This window comes from Euprymna scolopes, chromosome 31 (assembly GCF_053919585.1).
Source record: "Euprymna scolopes isolate OS-2025 chromosome 31, ASM5391958v1, whole genome shotgun sequence".
In the NCBI taxonomy this organism is placed as follows: Eukaryota; Metazoa; Mollusca; class Cephalopoda; order Sepiida; family Sepiolidae; genus Euprymna; species Euprymna scolopes.
Genome location: NC_136512.1, coordinates 39968328 through 39994807, shown reverse-complemented (window position 1 = coordinate 39994807; position 26480 = coordinate 39968328). Strand labels below are relative to the sequence as shown.

The window sequence follows — 26480 nt, the reverse complement described above, 5'->3', positions numbered from 1 at the left end:
CCAATCCTGCTATGATTATATTTGGGTTATTTTCACTAATTTATTTCACCACTATTCCTATTTTTAAATATAAGTTTAAAATTTAATTATTTTCAACCTATAATTATCAGGTATAAATACTTCAATCAGAATTGTCTCAGTCACGAAGGATTTCTCCTTTACTGACTGAAGGTATCGGAACATCTGTTTTGATACTGTGGAATGGAGGAGAAATCCTTCGTTACTGAGACAATTCTCATTCTTGTTCTTGTGCCTATACAGAGTGCCCCCCCCCTTTGGGAAGCAGGATCTCCCCCATACTGAAAACCGATCCTGGCCCTGCCCAACTGGGGAGGCGAATAAATAGGAACACTAAAAAATTCCTAATGTCTATCCATAAACACGGCTCTTTATACAAACAAACATAATATTATAAATACCTATTAAGATTAAAACGAAAATCACAATAGAAAGAAATTAAAAACTTAAAAATCAAAATTGAATGAAAACATTCCTACCAAATAACGAATTCTAGACAAGGTTTATTTAAACTATAATACATAACACACATTCTACAAACCAATAAAAAGGAAACACACACGCACTTACGCACACTCCCCCACATACGAACACGCACACAGGGATGCACTTATTTGACCAACTACTAACGTGCTCCACACTTCCACTCAAGTAAGAAAAAAAAAGAAAGAAAAGGAGAAAAAAGAGAAACGTAAGGAAAAGGAGGGAACCGCAAAAGACAGCAACACCCAGTGACCATGGTCTAACCCCCAATGTGCAAGGGCAGGGGCGGAACACATTCATGAAGACCTTTAGAATCATTTACAGATATTTCCACTGCTTGGAAACATGTCACCAAAATGAATTGCGAAAATGCTTTTATACATTTTAAATATATTTTAAATATTTTACATTTTGAATACTTTCTGAAGAGGACGCTTCACAGAACATCGGAAAAATTATTATTTCAATGACTTAAAAACTTATTAAAATGATCTAAATAATTGAAAAATGAAAATATGAAATAATAAAATAAGTTTAAAAAATATAGAACAATTGTTAGTGAGCCCATTCATTTAAATATATATCTGTCTTTCGCTTGAATCTTTCAACCCATTATATCTATCTATCTATCTATCTATCTATCTATCTATCTATCTATCTATCTATCTATCTATCTATCTATCTATCTATCTCTCTCTCTCTCTCTCTCTCTCTATATATATATATATATATATATATGTATATATATATATATGATGACAAAATAGAGAAATAAAAAGGAACAAACCGAGTTATGTGTTCATCAACGTTTCGTCTTTATTTCGAAACTTCCTCTGGATAAATAAGATTAAGAAAACAAAAACACCAGTACAAATATTGGGAAATATTTCATGTGCAACGCTATTCTATTTCAGAAACGTCTTTTTCCGTGTCTGAAATAGAACAGCGTCACATTTTGCGCATTAAACATTTTCAAATATTGGTACTGGTGTTTTTGTTTTCTCATTCATCCAGAGTAAGCAACGAAATAAAGACGAAACGTTGATGAACACATAACTCGGTTTGTTCCTTTTAATTCTCTCTCTCTCTCTCTCTCTCTCTCTCTCTCTCTCTCTATATATATATATATATATATATATATATATATATATATATATATATATATATATTCTCCACTTTTATTTACAACAAATTTTAATTAACAACACGAAAATATTACATTCTGAAACTGATTTTAAAAAAATAAAAATACTCCAGTCATCTTTAAAAGAACTTAGGAACCTATAATAAAAGAAACATTCTGTATGAAACGAGTAACATTTTAAAATGGTTAACGCAAATAAAATTTATCCGGTAATGCATATTCTAGTGTTCCGGAATGCAAAATGTAACCATTTCTTCTAGAACTAAATTTTTTTCTGTTTAGATATTTATCAATTTCATATACGGTGTTCTTCGGTTGATTAGTGAAATGTTCTTCCTTTCTTCTGCGTTTTATTCAACTGTGTTTTGTCACCATAAGATTATTTGACAAAGAATCTAAAATGCTAGTGATACTAATTAATTTTAGTTTGTTACAAAAATATATAAGAATAATTTAACTAAATATTTTGTGAAATTATATATATATATAGTACTGCTTCAAGAATAGAATTCTACTTCAGAGGAATTTCTAACAATATTTGCTTATATATATATATATATGAGGGGCGTGCAATACGTAATACCCCTAACCCACTTCCCATAGAAGTAGAGCCACGAAACTTTGCACAGTTATTAGTCTTTCTCATCATAGGAACCACCCAGAGTTATGCATTTCTCCCATCGTTTGATGCAGCTCTAGAGACCATTTTTGTAGAACACCCCAGGTTGGTCCTCCAACCACAACGTGACTTCAGAAATCAAGTCTGCATCATCTAGCAAATGCTTTCCTTCCAAAAACAACTTCATAGCTGGGAAGAGGTGAAAGTCAAAGGGTGCAAGTTCAGAAGAGTAGGGAGGATAGGGAAGGATTTCATAACTACACGCCCGTGCTTCTGATATGGCGACATGCGAATTGTAGACCGAAGCGTTGTCATGTAGGAGGAGGGTACCTATGCTGATCTTGCCCCACTTCTTGATTTTGATAGCTTCCCTTAATTTCCTTAAAAGTGAAACATAATAGGCTCCTGTAATTATGGTACCCTTTGCCAGGAAATCTGTACTCACTACTCCGTCCTGGTCCCAGAAGACTGTGAGCATGACCTTGCCAGCAGAGGGCTGCACTCTTGCCTTCTTTGGAGATGGTGAGTCCAAGTGCTTCCACTGCATTGACTGGGCTTTGGTCTCTGGATCATAGTGATGGACCCAGGTTTCATCCTGTGTAATCAGTCTTTTGAAAAACTTTGACTCATCTTCTTGGCACATCTCCAAATTCATCCTCGAGCACTCGACACATTCTCGCTTCTGGAATGGTGTGAACAACCTGGAATCCATATGGCGGACACCTTATGCATATGCAGATGCTCATGAATGATAGTTTCCACAGACCCTGTACTAATCTTGACATCTTGGGCTATTTGGCGAATAGTAACGCGCCGATCTTCCAAAATGGCAGCCTCAACTTGACGGACAGATGTCTCATCAATGGCAGAGGGGGGCAGGTCTGGGAGCTGTTTCCACAGACTTCCGGTCATGTTTGAATTCATGATGCCAGCGTTTTACAATGTCATATGATGGGGCATTATCACCATAAGTTTCTTTCATTTCATCAAAAGTCTCCTGTGGTGTGCGTCCTTTGAAATACACTGCTCGACATTCAACAGGCTCCATTTCAAACCTGACTACGTTCAAACATCTGTAAAACAGAAACCACAATTAGTTCAGAGCTGTAATTTGCCACATAACTCGTAGAGATATAAATCATTGTACATGCAAAATTTCACCTAGATCATACAACTGGAAGTGGATCAAGGGCATTACTTATTGCACGCCCTCATAGATACATACATACAAATATATATATATATATATATATATATATATATATATATACTGCATTGCTGAGGGTATGTAGGTTTTGTCATTTAGGTCATCTAGGAATACAAAATTCTAGTTTACAACAATCGAGACCTAGTCATTTCCTTTAACATGTTCGGACAAACCGGAATTATAGTACCTAACGTTCGTTAGTATTCAAAATAAATATTTGGCTCTTGCATAAATTACGATCTTGCTCTTATATAGTGTTTATTTCTGTTTTAGATGAGGCAAACAGTACCGTATGTGGATGACTACAATGCTGTCCTATCTTAGGTTAAGCATATTAGAAACGATATAACAATTGGCATTAGCGTATTAAGCGATGCACTTTCCGTAAACAAATGCAGCTTAGAAATTTGGACAATGTTTAAACATTGTCAACTAACATCTTAGCAGCAGCCAAATAGCATAATGGTCGAGTTTCAAATCCGGCTTGAAGTAGTTGCTAGTCTAGTCGCACTGATAAGCTGGAAGTAAGTTCAACTGCTTGATCTTAAATATGGATTAAAAATATGGTCACATATATATATATATATATATAATGTGTAACCATATTTTTAATCCATATTTAAGATCAAGTAGTTGAACTTACTTCCACTCCACACTTCTAAGTTTTTGTTTAATTATTTTCCGTTAGCCATAGAGTTTATTAATCGCCCTATTTCCGTATTTAAACTTTTAAAATTATTTTACAAGAAATCATCTATAAAACACAGAAATTATATACATATATACAGTTCAGTACATGTAGAAATTTAGACGACCAATGTAAATTATGTCTGAATGAGATATTTGAAATTCTAAAGTCTATTTAACTGTAGAAGTGAAATAACAAACAAGTGTATGCAGTATATAAACTTTACTTTAGGATAGCAATAAAAATAAAATAAAACGAAATAATTAAATTAAAGACTAACCTAAACTAACACTTAAAATAAAAATAAACTAAAATTAATTAATATGCTAACACTTTCGATTCTTTGCCGAATACTCTTCCATGACAAAACACAAGTGAACAAAATTCCAAGTATGCATTTGTTAAAATAAGGTCTCTTATAAGTTTCAGTCACAAAAAATTATATACAAAAGAAGAGGAAGTAAAAGTCAGAAGAAGCTTTGTTTGAGAAAAACCCTGCCATTCACTAATATTAACATTAACTTGTGGGAAGGAACAACAATTAATCTACTTTATTAGCTAGCTAAAGTAAATACTACATGCATAAAAGCACGATTTCCATGCATTTTAGCCGGATGATTTCCAATGGGGATGAAACGCGGAAGAACTTGTGTAGGTTAATTGTTATCAATATATGTTCATTATATATATATATAAATTTTAATAGGTCTAATTTAAGACTACAGAATTATCGTTTTTCAGTTTACTTTCGGACTGACAATCTGTCAAAATAAATAAACATCATCCTCTCCCAATCATCAGAGAGTGTTAATTTTACAATAGATAATACAACCCTGGAGAATGTGGATAAATTCAATACCTTGGTGCGACCATCGCCAAAAACATTACTCTTGACCTTCGAACTTAGCACAACACTTGGCCTGGCCTCTCACACATTTGGAAGATCAACCTCGTGCATTTGGAAGAACAGACATCTGACCATCAAGACAAAAGTCCGTGTGTATGAAACGTGTGTTGAGTGTCCTTCTCTATGGGGCTGGGACGTGGTCTAACTATCGTTCTCAAGAGTTCAGAATTAGTGCATTCCATACAGGATGTTTCCGGTAAATCATTGGCGTGTCATGAGAGGACAGAATGACAAACAAAGAACTCGTTAGATGTATAACATGGTGTTTTGAAAGAGGCCTGTTGGTCGTCCGTGTCTCAGATTCAAGGATGTGCTAAAGTGAGATCTCAGGGATTTCGGTGTGGAATGTGAGCAATGGACAGCACTATCCCGGGATTGGGATGTTTGGCGAGCCAAAATTTATACCGGGAAAAAGAGAGATGAGACGAAAATCTACAAAATTCTCAAAATACGTCGATCCAAGACGCCATAGTGTGGACCTCTAAAGCATTGTCGGTCGCGACGGATGCATGCAAAAGATAGAGGAACTATATATATATATATATATATATATATATATATATATATATATATATATATATATATATATATATAAATGCCACTAGGTTTGATTTAAGACTAAAGAATTATCGTTTTGCAGTTTCATTTTTTAATGTGTCTTGACTCGACGAACAAGTTTTAAATGTTATATATATATAATGTTATATATATATATATATAATGTTGTTATATATATAATGTTATATATATATAATGTTGTTATATATATAATGTTATATATATATAATGTTATATATATAATGTTATATATATATAATGTTATATATATATAATGTTATATATATATAATGTTATATATATATATAATGTTATATATATATAATGTTATATATATATAATGTTATATATATAATGTTATATATATATAATGTTATATATATATAATGTTATATATATAATGTTATATATATATAATGTTATATATATATAATGTTATATATATATAATGTTATATATATATAATGTTATATATATAATGTTATATATATAATGTTATATATATATATAATGTAATATATATATATATAATGTAATATATATATATAATGTAATATATATATAATGTAATATATATATAATGTAATATATAGATAATGTAATATATAGATAATGTAATATATATATATAATGTAATATATATATAATGTAATATATATATATATATATACTGTAATATATATATAATGTAATATATATATAATGTAATATATATATAATGTAATATATATATAATGTAATATATATAATGTAATATATATATATATAATGTAATATATATATAATGTAATATATATATATAATGTAATATATATATAATGTAATATATATAATGTAATATATATATAATGTAATATATATAATGTAATAGATATCTATAATGTAATATATATAATGTAATATATATATAATGTAATATATATCTATAATGTAATATATATATAATGTAATATATATATATATAATGTAATATATATATATATAATGTAATATATATATAATGTAATATATATATAATGTAATATATATATATAATGTAATATATATATAATGTAATATATATATATAATGTAATATATATATAATGTAATATATATAATGTAATATATATATAATGTAATGTAATATATATATAATGTAATATATATATATAATGTAATATATATATATAATGTAATATATATAATGTAATATATATATAATGTAATGTAATATATATATAATGTAATGTAATATATATATAATGTAATGTAATATATATATAATGTAATGTAATATATATATAATGTAATATATATATATATAATGTAATATATATATATATAATGTAATATATATATAATGTAATATATATATATAATGTAATATATATATATAATGTAATATATATATATAATGTAATATATATATATAATGTAATATATATATAATGTAATATATATATAATGTAATATATATATATAATGTAATATATATAATGTAATATATATATAATGTAATATATATATAATGCAATATATATATATAATGTAATATATATAATGTAATATATATAATGTAATATATATATAATGTAATATATATATAATGTAATATATATATATATATAATGTAATATATATATATATAATGTAATATATATATATAATGTAATATATATATATAATGTAATATATATATATAATGTATTATATATATATAATGTAATATATATATAATGTAATATATATATAATGTAATATATATAATGTAATATATATAATGTAATATATATAATGTAATATATATATAATGAAATATATATATATAAAGTAATATATATAATGTAATATATATAATGTAATATATATATATAATGTAATATATATATAATGTAATATATATATATATATAATGTAATATATATATATATATATAATGTAATATATATATATATATAATGTAATATATATATAATGTAATATATATAATGTAATATATATAATGTAATATATATAATGTAATATATATATATAATGTAATATATATATATAATGTAATATATATATATATATATAATGTAATATATATATATATAATGTAATATATATATAATGTAATATATATATAATGTAATATATATATAATGTAATATATATAATGTAATATATATATAATGTAATATATATATATAATGTAATATATATATATATAATGTAATATATATATAATGTAATATATATATAATGTAATATATATATAATGTAATATATATATAATGTAATATATATATAATGTAATATATATATAATGTAATATATATATAATGTAATATATAATGCAATATATATATAAAATGTAATATATATATATATAATGTAATATATAATGTAATATATATAATGTAATATATATATAAAATGTAATATATATATAAAATGTAATATATATATATATAATGTAATATATATATAATGTTATATATATATAATGTTATATATATATAATGTTATATATATATAATGTTATATATATATAATGTTATATATATAATGTTATATATATAATGTAATATATATATATAATGTAATATATATATATATAATGTAATATATATATATAATGTAATATATATATAATGTAATATATATATAATGTAATATATAGATAATGTAATATATATAATGTAATATATATATAATGTAATATATATAATGTAATATATATATATATAATGTAATATATATAATGTAATATATATATATATAATGTAATATATATAATGTAATATATATATATAATGTAATATATATATATATAATGTAATATATATATATAATGTAATATATATATATATAATGTAATATATATATATAATGTAATATATATATATAATGTAATATATATATATATAATGTAATATATATATATATAATGTAATATATATATATATAATGTAATATATATATAATGTAATGTATATATATAATGTAATATATATAATGTAATATATATATATATAATGTAATATATATATATATAATGTAATATATATATATAATGTTATATAATATGTAATATATATATAATGTAATATGTAATATATATATATATAATGTAATATGTAATGTAATATATATATAAAATGTAATATATATATATATATAATGTAATATGTAATGTAATATATATATAAAATGTAATATATATATATAATGTAATATGTAATGTAATATATATATAAAATGTAATATATATATATATATAATGTAATATGTAATGTAATATATATATAAAATGTAATATATATATATATATATATATATATATATATATATATATATATATATATATATATATATATATAATGTAATTCTCAGTTTTGTGTTTAAATGTCATTTATAAAAATATAAAAATATTGTTTGAACAAAGAATACATTTAAAGTATTTCCTTAATCCATGGATTTTCGATGTCGGCTCATCTCCTCAGAGGAAAAGTTATTATCAAAATATTTATTCTGGTTTGATATAATTTTGCTGTATAGCACATACACAGAAATATACTGTAAAGATTTAATCTATTAAAAGGGACATAGATAAAGAAAATAAGGATTGAGACAAAAAAGGATATGGGTTTTTTGGTAATCCTTGAATAGAAAAGGATGATGTTGTTAGGTTCCGGATTGGTTGAAGATTGACAAAATCCAATTATGTTTGATATAGTATCCAGAGTAAAAGGCAATATTCCTTTGTGAATGCAGAATTTTAGATTTATTCGGTCCTATTTTTTGGTAATGGTCTCACAATACAAATACTAGAGTAAATACATATTCGAATATTTCATCAAAGAACTCTTTTAGATCTCAAACACTGTTAGCACAAAAGTTAAGAACATAATTTTCCTTTCCCCAATTAATCATTTAAATATTTTATGGTAGGTGTTTCTTTTGGTCTCTTGGTTTAACTGGATTCCAAGACGAGAATTCATCTTATCTGGTGAATATCTAGCTTCATGCTAGTATTTAAGAAGATACACCATTCCTCATAAAAGCTGGTATTGGTTAAGCATACCGAGGAAATCTTATTTGGACCGTAAATACTATGCTGTTTTTAATATTTAGTAAGGGATTATTTTTAGGGGAAAGTATCCTAATGCCAGATTCTTCAGACAACCCCCTGTACAGAGAGATCTTAGAAACTCAAGAATAGTGTCTAGTAAGCATTCAAGTAATCTTCTGGCATTCAAGTTCTTTCGTGTGTGTGTGTGTGTGTGTGTGTGTGTGTGTGTGTGTGTGTGTGCAAATAAAATTTGGTTTCATGGAAAATGCATATGGATATACATTTAGGTTCGATTCTGCCTCTTAGTCTGTTTCTGTCTTTCCCTCTTTTTCCTTTATACTTCAATTCTTTTTCTTACTTCTCTCTTCACTCACTCCGACTTTCTGCCTTCATCTCTCTCTCTCTCTCTCTCTCTCTCTCTCTTTCTCTCTCTCTCTCTCTACAATGGACACTTTAATCTCTGTCACTTTTAATTTGTTTTTTTCTCACTATATTTTTTCACTCTCTTTTTTCTCACTATATTTTTTCTCTCTCTCTTTCTCTCTTTCTCTATCTCCCTGTCTCTCTCTCACGATATTCTTTCCTCTTTTTCTCTTCCTCTCTGCCCCTTACTGTTTCATCTCTCTCTACCCCTCTCCATCTCTCACTATCTCTTCTTTCCTGACCCCCATCTCTCTCTCTAATAGACACTTTAGCCAGGAAAAAGATACTTACTGAGTTTTATCACAGAGATTTTACATCTGGTAGAATGATTTTAAAAGGAGAAATTCAAGATCCTCAGATAGAAATCCTAGCGTATAAGGACCTGTTTGTATGCATACATTTATGTACATGAACCTACTTGAAACGCCAACAATCACCTCGAACATAAAATATTCGCGCGTTTGATGACATACGAAACGCAGTCTTTCGAAAACTGAAGTTCCGGCGTTCCTCTTGCAGCTGCGGAAGCGGTTTGGTTGTCTCCTTGTGTTTATGGGGCATGTACGGCCTCGGTGGCATTCTGAATGAACTCATTACGCAGGGACGTGTCTCTCTCTAAAACAAATTATTCACAAGAAATAAATGTGTTATTTAAATGAATGTGAAAGTCTTTTCCATTATCACATCTTTCTTACCATCAAAGCGGCTTATTGTTATTTCAATAAATAATATAACATAATATATTGAAATAGTGTGTGTGTGTGTGTGTGTGTGTCTGTGTGTGTGTGTGTGTGTGTGTGTGTGTGCGTGCGATTGGTTAATGAATCTAATTACATTTTAGGTTAATTGTTTTAATTGTAAATATTTTTAAAATAATATCTTCCACAGTTTTGTTCGACTTTTTATTTTTAATTAGAACCTAAATACAACATCTTGGAAATATGAATATAACCTCTTTCAAAATTAAATATGCGGCAAAAGACAGCTTCCTCGCATGTGTTTGAATTCAATTATTTTTTTCGGAGTGGATGCCTATAAACAATACAATGTTTTTACTTATGCCTTTTGTGGACTTTAAATATTTCCATTTTCTCCTATTTACATTTTTCTTCATAATCTTTTTCATTCCAAAGAAAAAAAACTTTCCAGCCGGTTTTTAAGTAACATACATTTATCTCTGATGGGTTGTTTACCGTGACTCTGCTATGCTACGAAACATCTGACAGACGTATTTCATAGAAATAAATAAAAAATATTATGAGTATACATAAAATACAGATTCCGGTTTTGGAATGATGTGTGTGTGTGTAATTATAAACAATTATTTTATGCATACAGACGCTGTTGTTTCATACTTTGGCAGGAAGTGACGATTGCCGCTGTTTGAGGGATTCAAACCGGGTCACGAAGCCATCTCTGACTTCATTACCCCTTAGCCACCGTCAATCGCCACAATAATCAAGGAAAAATGTATCATTTATAAAGCCAAATACAAGCATAACGTTATAGAGATGGTCTAAAGTGATCGAGCGACCGGAAATCGCAATCTCGCACTCAAGACTAGCCGACCTACTATTTATTTCCCAGAAAGGGCTTAACTTTTAAGAACTTACTTCTAAAAGGGGCGAAATAATTATAAATTATAAATAATTATTTTTTTATGCCTATAAACATTCTCTCTCTCTCTCCCTCTCTCTCTCTCTCTCTCTCTCTCTCTCTCTATATATATATATATATATATATATATATATATATATATATATATATATTAGTAGAGACGGGCGATTCCAACACACTTCTTTGCTGGCAATACTTAGTATACAATTGTGAATTATTTAGGATTTTGACTGAATAAATGAGAGCATGCTAACTCACATGGATTAAATAAAAGGATCCATTTTAAATTTTGTGCAGATTCTCGGGTTCAATGGATATATTTACGAGCTCAACAAATTACACAGGCCGAAACGTTGTCAAAACAACACTCAAGGTGAGAACAGTCGTCCGAGTGATCCAGTTAATACTAATATTCCAGCATTTTTCATGGCAGACACTGCATATTTACAACTAAACTTCAGAAGCTTACAGGGATTTGTTAGCAAAAGTGCAGTATAGTTAACAGTGCAAATATAGGGGAAATATACAACAAATTACTTTATCAAACGATAAAATGAAACTTTCTATCAACTTTTTTTTAAGCATTTGTAAACTTTGTAATTATTTTTTCAATTTCAAAATTTTCTTCGTTATTTCTACTTGACCGAATTCATCAATCAAAGGTGGCCGTTAATTTTGTTTTGGAGGTGATTGCTAATTTCTGACTTAAAATATAGTTTAAAAGATTTACCGCGTCACAAAATGTAAATCCGAGTGTATTTTCTAGTAAGATTTGGTTTAGTTTTTTTTCTTATCTTTGAATTTTCAATCGAGTGTCACTATATAAAAGCAATATTCACTGCCACTGCTGCTATGAACAGGTTTAACCGTTCATCCGTCTGTCACATTTACTTAATTTAGAAATGGAATTTTACTCACTGAATAAAAGAAATCAATGAGTAAAAGTTGAAAGTAAGTGCTGATGCAGAATAAGGACCATGCTATCATCGGAATTTTCTGGCCAGTTTAAAACGTCAGAAGAACGAAAGTTTTGTAATATTTTTCTTATGTGCAAACGCTGTCCAATATTGTTCAATGAAAAATATAGTGGCGAATTGGATAGAAACGTTGAATCTTTACAATTCCAGGTGAGCATTGTCTGAAGATAGCGGTTTCAATCCTACTCAAAGCCGGCCAGAGGCTTACTTGGCCAAAACGTGGTGAGACGACAACTATGGAAGGCAGTAATTGCTGAGGATGCAGTTAAGAGATTCAGAGTTCCTATCCTGTTGTGGTTACCACCTGACGAAGGCCAAAGAAATAGTTGGCCGAAACGTCATGAAACAACAACTAAAAAAGATGAGAATAATAGGCTGCAATAAATAAATTAGTACAGTCCTTATTCTTCATAAATACCCATCTCTCCAAGAGGTTTCGTCCATCTATTAGTTCGTCTGTTGCACTTTGTATAATAACATTGCTATATCTAAAAGAGTGCCTGATGTAATAAGTCCTGCACCATCTACTCTATCCCATTGTCACAATGTTGCATATATGTCCTTTTTTAAAAAGCATTTCCATGCTACCTGAAATGCAAATACCCATAATATACTCGACTAGCAACAAAATTACACCAATTCACTGTAGAGGTACCCAAATGCCAAAAAGCTTTCTATCTCCTTTTCTAAGATCACTTGTCTTTGGAATTACTTCCCTGCTTCCTATTTTCCCGATGGTACAAATGTAGAAATATAAATGTAATTTGAACAAATATTTTCTGCAAAACTCCCCACTTAGGCTGCTCCTTATGAATCCGGTCCTTAATTACAATATCCCCTTACGTTTCAGTGGCAACATCTACTATTGAACCAAAGTAAAACATTTTTTAAAGTGAATCGACGGACCTTTAGTTTTAGATATTTGTTTAGATTGCTTAATTCAAAAATACAACAAGGTTAACAAGAGTTTTTGTATAATTTATGACATTGACAACCATGGCGACAAAACTGTATGATATTCATCAAAGTTTGTTTAATATTTTTATGGAAGTCGCTGCAGATAATACATGAAGCCATTTGATGTAAAGAACTAAAAAGAAACAAGAAAAATGATTAACAGAAAGACTGGAAATGCCTAGTGAATGAAAACAGTCAGCAGGAAAGAGTTCCACAAGTATGCGGTTTTAGAAAAGATGCTACTAAGATGGGAAGATGTATTGCAACTAGGTACTTGAACAAAAAGTCAGGAGATATGACATTCTATCTTCTTAAATATGCAAAACTTGCAGTACCTACTCGATGTTGTCCAGATATTTTTTGCGGTTTTTAATGGAATTTTGAAATGTGAATTTGATTAAACCAAATAAAACTCATTGGGGATGCTGAAAACAGAAAACAAACATTTTATTGATAAAGACCACTAGATAAACAAATCAAACGAACTCAAATAAGGAAGCAAGAAATATAGCAAACAATTCTGAAGAACACATACCATAATAGTACTTAAAGGAGAGACTAAGTTTAGCAACCTCGTCTGTGAGAAAGAGGATGCAGAAAAGACAAAAAAGTTGGGACAACCAAATTATCGATACGCTTTTCAATTGATTTAGAGATTCACGAATTCAAATATGATGATAGCACTTTATACAATGCCTGATAGTAGATTTGTAAAAAATGAAAAGAAATTGGAATCTTAAGTAGATTCTCATCATTCCAGCAACCGAACTCACCAAAAATAATTTTAAAAAATATAGCAGTGAACTAAGTGCAAGAGAGATACAAACAATTACACTTAAAGGGACGGTTAGAATCTTATAAATATCTCTCGGTTGGAATGTATGAGATAGCAGACGAATGCCTGACATCCAGTAAAATGCCGCATCACTCACTAGAAAAAAATTTAAAGAAAAAAAAGAGTGATAAAGAGAACTGATTTTACAAGAAACCGAAAGAGCAATGGATGAACTTAAAATTATTTTATTAAGGACTGAAGGAGGAATTAAGAATCTGATAATCTTATTTATGAATCTAATCTATGAACTAAATGAGTAAGAGTTGAAAGTAAGTATTTCAGTACATTTAAGACATTCTAAGGATCACATGTAATCATTAACTGCACAACAAAACTCAGTGTTGTGATTTGTTACTGCATCATTAAATTATTGTTTTATTTCACATACCAATACCAAAACTATAGTGGGGAATTTCCTTACATCAAGGGGCTCCATGCCTTGTCTGCAGCGACTTCCATAAAAAAAACATCGAACGTACCACAGTCCCCATGAACAAGAAATTCAAATATTTGAATTATTGGCTGGCATGATACAAGCTGTAGTTGATGATGCTGATGTTAGTGCCACAGAAATGGTGATGATGATGATGATGATGATGATCATCATCATCATCATCATCATCATCATCATCATCAAGCTACTGTTAGTTTGTTGGTAGAAAAGAAGCCAATGATAATGATGATGATAACAATGGTGGAAATGATGAGAATGATTATGAGTCATTGTTGACATGCTGTAGAAGGAAGTGTCGTAACTGTTGCTGATGATGATGATGACTGTCATCGTTGTAGTGGTGAAATTGCACAAATAATATTTGGCAAGGATTTGTGAAGCACGTTCGGTAGAGATGGCATATCAGGTATCAGGGCCGAAGAACAATGGCTCCGTGTGAGAGGTCAGAGAAATGATGCAGTATTTATATACTGTTTGGTCAGCTGCTGATATCAGACTTTAATGAGATCTGATTGGTCGGTAGAATAACGAATGTATTCAGAAAACATATAAACTGATGTTATTTCTGCCACACAAGTTGTTCACAGATCAAGCATCCGGTTTTTGTGAAGCGTGTCAAGATGTAAATCGGGTAGAGGACACAACAAAATATTGTCTAGTTAATTGTGAACTCGCATATGGATTAGAAAACTTTCAGAATAATTCTGACTGTTAGATTTTTGCTCCAAGTTTCTCTTGTGATCTCTGAAGACGATGATTTAGTCCGTTTTTTTTTTTTTTTTTTTTTTTCGAACTAATAAATCATCACATGATCTTGATTCGGATGAAGTTAAGCCAATCAGCAACTTTCAACCAGAGAAGCCATCTTGATTTCAATCCATAAAAGCTGGATGTTTTTATTTCTCTTAGAAAGGAAATAAACCGTATAAATTAATCAACATTAATTCTCTTTTTCCATAAAAGTGTCAAACGTATGTAATAAGTAATTTTCAGGATGTGGACGGAAAACGCAATGCACACAATTTGTTTTATAGGGGATTCAATAAATCTATTCATATTCGCTGTCAGCACCGTCGTGTTAGTCAAGAGATCTGAGATATATTTTACTTAACTATGCAAAACTAGCTGTACCTACTCAGCATCGCTCCAGAGTTTGTTTCTTTTCGTTATTTTTTAAGTTATTAAATTAAAAATTAAAGCAAATTGTTGCAAAACTAATTTTGAATGCAGAAAATGTTGAAAGAACGGATGAAAGTTTTTGCATTAATAGATGTGGAGCAGTTTAGGTAGAAGGTTCAGTTCACAGGGAAACTTTAACGAAAACATAGGAAGTAGTAATAAAAACAGACTTGAGAAAAAGAGGGACAAACAAAGACTTAGTTTAGTTTTGAAGTCAGTTTCTTAAAGCTACTCAACACACCAGCATGTATAACATTATTATTATTATTATTATTATTATTATTATTGTGATGATGATGATGATGATGATGATGATGATGATGATGATGATGAAAGAACAGTAACATTTTTAATGGGTTTGTTATTATTGCTTTCAATGAAATTGAATTAAATCAAGAAATGTATTTTTGAATAAAACGAGAGTCGATTGGGTATTGTAAAACCATGAATGTTTTGTTTCTGTCACTGCTAATTCTGCAATTTGGGACACGTACAGAGATTGTTTGTTAGCTAATCTAAATGCTTGAAACATGAATTAACAAAACACAATTAAACAAGTGAATCTCGAAAACTGTTTTTTACTTAATTTGTTCCCAGTTTTAATATTACAAAGTGCCCCTCCTCGGTGACACGAACTTCTCAATCCCACTTTCTGACCTTGAGGGTCACAGTTTTTGCAATCGGAAACAACCAAATACGTTTAATATTAATATATTTTATGTAAAAGAAAAATACTCTGTCGCCTCATTAAATATAAATATCCGAAAGATTAAATATGTAATCGACAAAATATTAAAAATCCGGAGATATGACATCCTATTTGCTGAAATATGCAAAACTAGCAGTACTTACTCGATGTTGCCCATATATTTTTTGCGATTTTTAATGGGATTTTGAAATATAAATTTAATTATTAATTAAACCAAATAGTTATAAAACTCATTGGGGATGCTGAAAACAAAAACCAAACATTTTAAGTGTGGTTGTTATCATTACTTTTTTTCAGTTAAATCAAACAATGAATTTACTTTTAATTAAAATAAAGGTTGATTATTGGCAGTAAAATTTGTACTGTTTATTTCTTATCACTACGAATTCTGCTATTTTGAAAGAGCATAAGTTTTGGTCAAATCTACATCGATTAGCCAATCAAAACACTTAAAATGTGAATTAATACTGGTGAATCGTGAAATAGTCTGACGCTAAATTTGTACTTAGTTCTTCATAATTGTTGGTATTAGTACATTTTACTCTAAAGAGAAGATCCCCTCTTTTGTTTAAATGTCACTATTCAAAACTAAAATATCTGTAGAATTAAATATGAAATTGATAAAATCGATTGGAATTACACTTTAAACATATCCTCAAATTAAAAGCAGCTGTGTATATTAAAACACATTTTAATATTGACATTGTATTCATTGTCACATTAAGTAGTTGCCATTCAATGTCAGTTATCTTCCTATTTATCTAATGCAACTGTCATTATCAATTAGGTTGCTTATTATTAATAACCAATGAAATAAAGATAAGTAATGAGTTTCTCCTTTGCATATTGAGTTTTAATACTTATTTCTAAGTTAACTAAATGGGAAACTTGATGGCATGGAAAATTCAGAGCATTTCAATGGGAAATTCTGAATTTCAAAACTATAACCTGATTATGTATATCATTCAGACTACTGTCCTCATCGTGGATGTTATTCTCTTAATTTTTCGGTCGATGTAACCTGATTTTTTTTTCAGGTGCGTCTTGCCGAACTTAGGAATCTGTTCTCGATTTTAAACTGAACGATTTATTTCATTCAGAGTGGACCTGTTTTCATTTCGCCATCCATTATCAGGTAGAGGTGATATTAGGCATATGATTAGAAATTACTTAAGACTTCTACCCAGTCATTATAGATTCCCGAGTTTCCCAAGACAAACCTGAAGGTCGTAGGTTGCATCAATCTAAACCTTATGAAAATAACATCCATGATGAGAATAGTAGTCCGAATAGTTCAAAGAATACAATTTAATGCTAGTGTGCTTACAGAAATTGAGTAAGATGTATAAAAGTCAATTTCTAAAAGTTGCCCAACACATGCCAGCAAGTAAAACGGATGTTAAACCGAATATAATGATGATAGAATTGATAGGAGTTACTGGATTTGTAGATGAAGAACAGTTAAGGTAGAACGGTCAGTTGGCTGGAGAAAGCCAAAGTAAACATGGGGGAAAGCGACAAGGATGAATTTAAGAAAAAGAGAGACAAATAAAAATTTGGTCAAACGTTGTTTAGTTTCAAAGTCAATTTTTAACAGCTGTCCAGCAGATAAAATGGACGTCAAACCAATTCTGATTATTTTGATGGTGATAAACGGACCGAGCATGTATGCATCTTAGAAATACTATATAAACGTGGCAGATCAACGGAAATGTTATTTCAAAGTTTAGCATTAAACCTAACTTATTTTTGATATTGCAGATCGATAGTGACAAAACCTTTGTGAATGTGGCAAAAATATGTTCATTTATTCCAATTTTTATGATAAAATAGTATTGAAAATTTTAACATCACAAACCAACAAACGGATTGATAGATTTTTTTTACTAATAATTAACCAGTTATCAAGGTTAAGAGATACTCGAGGATGAGGGTTAATAAGGTTGGTATATTGTCAATTGAATGATGAAGTATATTATAAGATGATTAAAAATGATAAATGGTATGAACAAACTGTTGTTGCCCACATTTGTCTTATCTCTTCAAACAGTTAGCACACCATTCGAGGATATATGTTGCGTAGCAGGGGTTCATATTTAAGGATGACGGCGGAGCATATATATAACAGAGGGAGACATTTCTACAGTTCTGGGATGTTTCTTAACACATATAGCGAGGATGGTAGGGTGATTGATGCACAGTTCTTCTATTTCTTGGAACACATATAGAGAGGAGGAGAGATGCATATTCTTGGAAGATGTTTATTACAAATGATGATTAAACATTTGCCTTCAATTTGTGAAATGATGACACGACGGCAAACAGTTACAAAATATCGATGGCGATTCTTTATTGCATTGGACCGGTCGAATGATAATGGCGTCAGGAATTCAAATTCGGGATCTACATAATTAACCTTCTACCCCTTCGCCTCTCAGGGGACCTTCCTCTGACCATGTAAACTCTTGGCCGATCAACTCTCTCCGATCGACTCTGCTGACTGTTCTGCCTCAACTACCCTGATCTGACTACTCTAGCTCCTATATTGAGAATTCTCCTTTTGCTATAACGTCAGAAGTGTGTTTCCCAAACGTGACCAATTCACGTGGCTATGCACGCTTTTTTCTAAACACACTTTTGACAACAAAGAATTCTCAACTGACCTATTTTTTAACAATGTATTTTTAATTTGTATTGTTCATTCTTTTTAGCTGACATTTTTAATATCCAGTTTTGTAAAAGAATGAACAATAAATTCTTTTTACAATACAAACAATATCTAACTATTTATAATAGAATTTAACAATCCACCTTTCTAACATTCCGATTTTTTACATTCTATTTCTGAACCTTGCTTACAAGGTTCGAATCTCGGTTTATCCTAATCTCATTTTCACTTATCTAATGTTCTTCTTCTTTACATGGAAAGGGACAGCCCTTTTTCCTGTAACATATATCCTTGACAGCCAGTCCAAAAGAATATGCGTCATTTTGACAATTATGTGGCTTTACTCTCTCAGGCGGAAATATGGTTTGATGTAATCATAGGAAGTACATATCCTCAAAGGCTTTACCATCTCGTTTTGAGAGGAGACTAGTTTGTTGCTAATCACCTAAATCGTGTGTACTTAGGAGTCTGCGTGACAACAAGTCTCCCCAGTTTTCCAATGCTCTCCACCTCTTTCGATAACTTTTGCAGACGAATTTGCGTAATCGCAACAGCCGCTTACCATCGTTTTCTCGTTGGCAGCGATCATTGATCTTCACTGGAATTTGAATGGCAATAAGCCTTCTCAGGTCTCAGTCCTCTTTGCACCCATTCAGCGGTTAATGATTTCTCTCTTCTTCTCTCGGACTTTTCATCCTCCTTGATCCTCACTTATTTGGTGTGGCGCAAATTTATGGTGATACACACACACACTAAAAAAGGGGAAGGAGGGGGTAACTAAAAGGACAAGGGCGCTGGGGGGGGTTAACTAACAATTATAGCTTCAGTTTTCATGATTCCATGTAATGTGCCTTTGTGTTTTACATCTGTAGCAATTTCTATATGTCCGGTTTGTACCTGTAACTCATGTCTGTTAGTCTCCGCATTCAAGGGTTTCCTTAATATTTCAGCCGTTTTCATTATTGTTATCCATTATATCTTTTCAGCCATCCCTCTGATTCTAATCTCTCCCATTTTTTTTCAAATCTTTTTTCGGTATTGTTATCTTGACTTTCTTCATCTTCCATATTCCTTTGAGCTTTTTGGCCAGTTCCATGTATTTGCTCCACTTTTCTGTCTCCTTGATCTTCACTCTTTGAACTGCTGGGAGGGCAAAGTCTGCAATCTGGCAGGACTTTTCCATTTTGTTAACTGTTATGACATTCGGTTTTCTTGCTTGGGTCTTATTGATCCTTGCTTTGATGTGGTTGGTTCTGATTATGTCATCCGATGTGACTGTTATTAGAAATTCAGTTTCTCTGCTTAGGTTTTCGCTTTTATAGCTATGTCCCAGTGTTTTCGTTAGTCTCATCTTTTGTCATCCTTATGAATCGTCCGTATAGCTGTTTCTCTACCTATTTTTCTTTACTCATCTTATCCCTCGTCTCTTCCTTTTCTGTCTTGTTTGTTTTGTCAGTGTTCTTTATTATGTATTTTTCTAATTATTATTATTATTATTATTATTATTATTATTATTATTATTATTATTATTATTATTATTTAGTCTTCATGTTTCCATTTGACGTTGTACCTTTCGGGAGGGACTTACAATTTCTGTGGTTTGATATTTCGTTTGTGTTGTTTACTAAGATCAGGCTGTCATCAGCTCATTCCCCCCATGTCGTAAGCGGTTTCATATGCAAATTTGGGACATCAGCATCGATATGACACGCACATTGGAACGTGTTGGAGAACTGACTGCGGCTTTAACAATAAAAATTTCAAATGTAAGCATGTCAGACCAAAGGATAGACGAACCAGCTGACAGACTAAGCCCATTAAAGAGATGCTTGGACACATCTAAATAATCTGAGACTTGGACATATATCGGCTAAAGTGGATAGGGATTTGTAACCGGAAACATTTCTGCAACAGCAACACGGAATTTAGTGTGATTTCATCACCTGATTTCTAAAGCAAGTGTTTGACACGGGAGGTGGCGGTCCCCGTTGCTTTATATTCCAGTGGATGATTATCAGGAGCAAAGCATATAAATAGATACTTACATTCGATTCAGCATGTGTGTGTTAGAGAGAGATAGAGAGAGAGAGAGATAGAGAGAAGGGGGGAGAGACAGACAGACAGACAGACAGACATACAGACAGAGAGAAGAGGAAAAAATAAATGTTGGTTTAGAACCAATTGGGATTTGCAGAAAGTAAAGCAAATAAAGGGAATAGGCAAACATTCTCAAAACAACACTAAACCGGAACAATAACTACAATAAATGAGCGTCAAAACAGAGAAATTTAAAAAACAAAGCGAAACAGATAAAGAGTGAGGAGTGAGATAAAAGAGGAGGCGAGAGAAATAGAGAGAAAGAGAAAAAAGAGAAGGCGAGAAAGATAAAGAAAAAAGAAGGAGAGCGAAAAAGAAAGAGAACGAGAAGGAGAGTGAAAAGGCTAGTAAAGAAGAGATAGTGGTTATTAGAGAAAAGGCGATGGTGATATAAAAAGAAAGAAAAAAACTAAAGAGATAAAGATAATGATAGAGGAAGTGAGCAAAATGATAGAATGGGAGAGAGAGAGAGAGAGAGAGAGAGAGAGAGAGAGAGAGAGAGAGAGAGAGAAAGATACGGTGAAAGAAAGAGCGGGAAAAGAGAGAAAAAGAACATTCCGAAAGAGGGAGCGAGTGAGAAAACGAAAAAAATTGAAAGAGAGGGAGGGAGAACAAAGAAGGAAAGAGAACAACAATGGCGTTGAGCGAGTCGGAAATAATTTTACCAATGCTTGCTGGCAACGGAAATTCAGCAAACCTGACTTTGAGCGGCTGTGTTGGATCAGCAAACACATTGTTATCTAACTGATTCAGCCATTTTGAATAAGATTCAGTTAGTGAGATGCATATAGGAAAACAACATCTGCGTGCATATGTCTAGTATATATATATATATATATATATATATATATATATATATATATATATATATATATATTCGAAAGGAATATTCTTTCTGGGATGGGAAAATGAATTCTATAAACAGAAGAGTTTTGTATCAATTTTATGTCCTCCTATGAAGATTCAAATCAACGTACAATCCGTATTTCAATTATCAGCGAGATGCTCTAGATGATTTTTTTTTAAACTTGAGGGATCTTAAAAAAAACAAATTAATTTCAATGAATTTTACTTAATTGGTGTCAAAGATCTAATTCACTAAAAATTTGAAACATTCGAATTTTCACAAGGGAAGTCTCCCTAAAATTCAACAGAAACTGAAATTTTGGGCAATATTTAATTATGGATGACTAATGGTTATTAAGATTTCACTTTTTTTTACATACGAGTCACCACAGACAAGACCCTCGAGGATAAGAGTTAATGAGTGTATGGTAGTCACTGACACAACAGCGTATTAATAGTGGTGGAAATAGGTAGAAATGGATTATTTAAAAGGGTGAGGCTCAACAAAAACTTGTTTACATTGGACTTGAAAACAACCATCAGCTAGAAAGCAGATCAACGGAACAGACTTCCACATGCGGGAAATTTTAGGAAAGAAACTTTGTTCATGGAATTTGTGTTTAGATTTAGGCACATGTAGAGAGTAGGAGAAATTGTTGATTGTCGTTGTAGCTAGATGACTGTTTTTTGTGAAAGTTTGGCAAGGGGGGGGGGCAATAGATTGCAGCTAAGACGAGTGCAATTAATGATTATCCATGATCCAAGCTCTCAACGAGTGGAGGAGAGGAGCACACTGTCATGGCAGAGTCAATAAAAGATCTCACGTACATCATAGATGAATAACCAAACGCCTGTGTCCTGTTGTCATTCCTCATTATGTGATGTTTCTATATATTAACTGTACATGGTGTAAGAAGTCGGATTAAAATGAAAATAAAAGGAAAATACAACAACTCATCCCAAGTTAGGAACAAAAAGAAAAAATGCAACAAAGCCCAATGACGCACTCCCACACCATGAGGTAAATTTTAATGATATCTCAAAATGTCTAACCCAAACGAACCTCCAAGGCACACTGAAGTTGACCCGATGACTTTCATGTTGTAAATGCAACAACAACAGGCTGCTATGCAAGAACAAATCACGAACATCATGGCACATATTTTGCCCACCGAGCAACATGCCATCACCTCATGTTGCACCATGTATCTAATTATTGGACCCGACTCATCGGATAATAGATGGGTTATATTTCAAGATGTGTGGCTAGGCTACAAGGAAATGATACGACTCATTGAGCCTAGCAAAACTCGAAATAAGCTACGCTCTGTTGGCAGTTTGTCGCTTAACAAAATGCTATTCAATTTTGTTGGTCAACATGCACTGAAAAACGCCACAGAAGAACAACTGCTCGGGTATATTAAAACCATTGCAGTGAAAACCGTCTACACTGAGGTATACCATCAACAATTCTTTGTGGTGAAGCAGAGTGATGGGGAGATTACATGATGACAGGAGTGAGGATTCTTCATTCATATCAACCATGATTGTACGGCCCAGATGACTAAAGGAAGAAGAGGGAATCCTTCATGGTACATGGATTAACAACCAATTCACTCCCATTTGTTAATATTACACTAGGCAGCATTTACGTGCCGTAAATGATGACAATTTACCCATCATAGGAGCCTTAATTGCCACGATGTCACTTGGTGATGCAACATGCTCGGAAGTGATAGACATCAACCCAAAAATTAAGGACCTGTACATATCACAAATGGCTCTAAAAAAACTAAGGGTCATTGATAACGATTTCCCAGGGCTACTTAGGAGTCAAGTAGCTACAAAAAAAGTAGACACCAAACCACGTGACAAAATGTTAGCCCCTTGTGGATGCCCATACAGGTCGCCTTGCCCATTACTACCAGACAAGCTGCCATTTCCTGCTAGACCTGAATATTGAGAAAACTTAGAAAACTGGATCAAATGTCATTTTGCCAGCAGCGTGTTCAACACATGTACACACCAAAAATTGCAGACATGACTGGAGTACCACTCACCATCACCTTCCTCGACAACTAATAACCTGAAACCTTTTGAAAACAAATCCTGATTTCCATCACTAGAAAGAAGCTGTCAAATCCTAGCTAGATGCTGATGTAGCAGTGAACGTCATTGAACCAGTGTCACAGAGACATCAACAACATGGTGTTCCAGGATGATCACAGTTTCCAAAGAAGACGGCAGCCCACGTAGAACAGTTGACCTGCAGAATTTGAATGCAGCAATAAGACGGGAGAAACACCACACATCAGCTCCATTCAACTTTTTCAACATCCCGAGCACAAAAGAAAACCATTCTTGATGCCTGGAATGGATACTACAGTGTTCCCCTTACTTCAAAAGCATGGGATGCCATGACTTTCATCACAGAATGGAGCAGATACCGATATTTGTGAGTTTCTAAATATCTAATGACGGCTACACAAAAATATTTGATGCCATTACAGAAGGTTTCCCTCGTGTGGCCCACTGCATGGACGACTCTTATTGTATGGGATGATGATATAGCACTATCTTCTTTTTTTTTGCACATTATTAGATACATAATACTTTGTGCTGAAAACGGAATCGTATTTAACCCAAATAAATTCCATTTTGCAAAAAGCAATGTGGAGTTAGCTGGTTTTGACATCTGCCTTACAGGATACAAATCATCTCAAAGATTAGTTGAGGGCATCATCGACTTCCCATCATCGACGTATATTATAGGAGTTAGAGTTTTCTTTGGTCTGATCAATCAAGTTTCATACGCATTTACCCAGGCACCTGTCATTTCACCTTCCAGAGAACTGCTGAAACATAACAGCAGGTTTTAGTGGGACGATACATTGGAACAATTCTTTCAGCAGTTCAAGGATAAAATCATAGACAGCATCCGGGACCACATTTGAAATAAATTGTCCAACATGCCTGATCACAGACTGGAGTCAAACAGGAATAGGATTTACTCTACTCCAAAAACATTGTGGATGCCCATCTACAATGGACCACCTTTGTGGGCCAAGTCACTGGAAGGTTATATATGCTGGCTCCCGATTTACTAGACCTGCTGGAAGCCGTTATGCACTGATCATAGCTTTGACGAAATTAAACATCCCAGGATATCAGAGCAAACCCTGATGTACCAATTCAAGACCATATAAATACCAGGTAACGCCAATAGTGGAGCAAATACCATGTCCTGTATACCTAGACCTACCACCATAATCGCAGCAGATGAATCAGACAACATGGAAGAAGTGTTGCAAGCCGGTATAGAATCTCAATATAACCAAGAAACATCTCCGATCAAAATGGCATGCATGCAGCGAGAGGCTAAGATAGATCACCAATACATGAACCTCGTGGGTGCAATAGAAAAAGGATTTCCTGAACATCTACATCCAAACATTAGAGAGTTCTGGAATACGCGGTTCAGTCCCTAGTATTCAAGGAAAGGCGTGATTTTTTCAATAAAAGTTTTAAAATAAAGATGTAGTGTTGTTTTCTTTAAGGCGACACTTTTATCATTCCACCCTATATATATATATATCATACTCATTTAAATAGATTTTCTACCGGATTGCCCTTCCATCTCTGTTTTATTTTGCTCTTACCAAAAACGAAAGGGAGGATAGGCTGTGTGATCTTGATATCTTTTCATCATACGAGTAAATGAATAGAAAACAAAAAACACATTTTTATTCTTTTCTGCGTCAGCTTTGTAATTATGCAACTCGTAATTACGACATAAAACCAAAAAGTCAAGGTAAAAAAAAAAGAAAACTCGTTTGTCGTCATCGAATAGAATGAAACAAAAGAAAAGAAATATCAAATTCTAATAATTTTCTTTCTTTAATGATTAACCATTTTCTCTTTCTCCGTCTTATACATATGTAACCATTTCTGTTGATGTTGAAAAGTTTGACAAAATAGAAATGCACATACAACGATAATGTGCATGTGTATTTTTTATTAGGAAGTCACCGCTTATCAAGGGTCAAGGACCACTCG

At 31.4% G+C, this 26480-nt stretch overlaps 1 protein-coding gene across 12 annotated transcripts in view; it reads left to right on the top strand.

The window, feature by feature from the left end:
* The window catches only part of LOC145255699 (agrin-like), a 2182525-nt gene that overhangs the window by 693758 nt on the left and 1462287 nt on the right, over positions 1–26480 (top strand). The gene's annotated exons all lie outside the window — the stretch shown is intronic.